The sequence below is a fragment of the Nerophis ophidion genome, linkage group LG22, assembly GCF_033978795.1.
Source record: "Nerophis ophidion isolate RoL-2023_Sa linkage group LG22, RoL_Noph_v1.0, whole genome shotgun sequence".
NCBI lineage: Eukaryota > Metazoa > Chordata > Actinopteri > Syngnathiformes > Syngnathidae > Nerophis > Nerophis ophidion.
Genome location: NC_084632.1, coordinates 42712350 through 42714213, shown reverse-complemented (window position 1 = coordinate 42714213; position 1864 = coordinate 42712350).

Genomic DNA, 1864 nt, shown 5'->3' with positions numbered 1-1864 from the left:
GGGATTTCCTTCAATTAATCAGTTTTTGTTAGAAAAATTGTATGTAAATTAGCAAAAAACTCCGTTCTCCGAGTTTTTAGTGAACAGATGACAGCTGCCTTTGTTGCACAAAGCAAAGTCTTGGAAGATTCTGCTGTGTTCAATGGAATCAGACGGGAAGGGTTACCTATTGTCCTCAAAGACCTGCCAAAGCTGAATCCAGGACGAGCCCAAGCCCGATGTGACCGAAAACGATGACTGTTTACAAACTCCTTATTCCTGTTGTGTTGTGTGTTGTTGCGTAAACATTGAACATCTAAATAAAAGAGGAGACGAAAACCTTTTTCGTCAGAGCGTGGTGTAGGACTGTACAGAGAGTACAGTGGCCATGACTCTCCTCAGATCTGAGTCTAAATTGAATTATTTCTCTGTTTGATTCCTTGCCTTTTGTCTTGTTTAATAGATGTCATCAGTGTTTGAACCTGACAGTTATTTTGTTCAGTGCCAATAAAAAAGTACCTAACCATAAATTGATTAACGTGGACCCCGACTTAAACAAGTTGAAAAACTTATTCGGGTGTTACCATTTAGTGGGCAATTGTACGGAATATGTACTGTACTGTGCAATCTCACATGCGGGATCACAGTCTTCTGGGGAAAAACTAAGTGGGGCAGACATGAATGCTGGCACTTTGACAAACAGAATCAAATAAACAGGAAGGCAGATCAACATAACTCAGCTTCAGGGATTTCCTTCAATTAATCAGTTTTTGTTAGAAAAATTGTATGTAAATTAGCAAAAAACTCCGTTCTCCGAGTTTCTAGTGAACAGATGACAGCTGCCTTTGTTGCACTAAGCAAAGACTTGGAAGATTCTGCTGTGTTCAATGGAATCAGACAGGAAGGGTTACCTATTGTCCTCAAAGACCTGCCAAAGCTGAATCCAGGACGAGCCCAAGCCCGAGGGATCTTCTTCTTTTGTCTTCAATGTGACCGAAAACAATGACTGTTTACAAACTCCCCATTTCTTTTGTGACGTGTGTTGTTGCGTAAACATTGAATATCTAAATAAAAGAGGAGACGAAAACCTTTTTCGGCAGAGCGTGGTGTAGGACTGTACAGAGAGTACAGTGGCCATGTTTCTCCTCAGATCTGAGTCTAAATTGAATTCTGTCTCTGTTTTTTTCCCTTGCTTTTTGTCTTGTTTAATAGATGTCATCAGTGCCAATAACAAAAAGGATGGATTTGTGCTTTTAAACCAAAATAGGTTAATTAATAATGTAGAATAAAAATATCAATACATACAGTGGTGGTCAAAAGTTTACATACACTTGTAAAGAACATCATGTCATGGCTGTCTCGAGTTTCCAATCATTTCTACTACTCTTAATTTTTTGTGATTGGAGCACATACTTGGTCACAAAAAACATTCATGAAGTTTGCTTCTTTTATGAATTTATTATAGCTTTAATGAAAATGTTCTGGGTTAAAAGTATACATACAGCAATGTTAATATTTGCTTACATGTCCCTTGGCAAGTTTCACTGCAATAAAGCACTTTTGGTAGCCATCCACAAGCTTCTGCCGGAATTTTTCCACCACCAAAATTGCTGCACTTCAGCTAAATGTGTTGGTTTTCTGACATGGACTTGTTTCTTCAGCATTGTCCACACTTTTAAGTCAGGACTTTGGGAAGACCATTCTAAAACCTTCATTCTAGCCTGATTTAGCCACTTTTTAGGTGTGTTTGGGTCATTGTCCTGTTGGAACACCCAACCCCGCCCAAGACCCAACCTCCGGGCTGATGATTTTAGCTTGTCAAGAACCCCTTGCAGCACTAACTTTTCCGGGACGCTACAATATACACCCACCCCACCCACTTCAA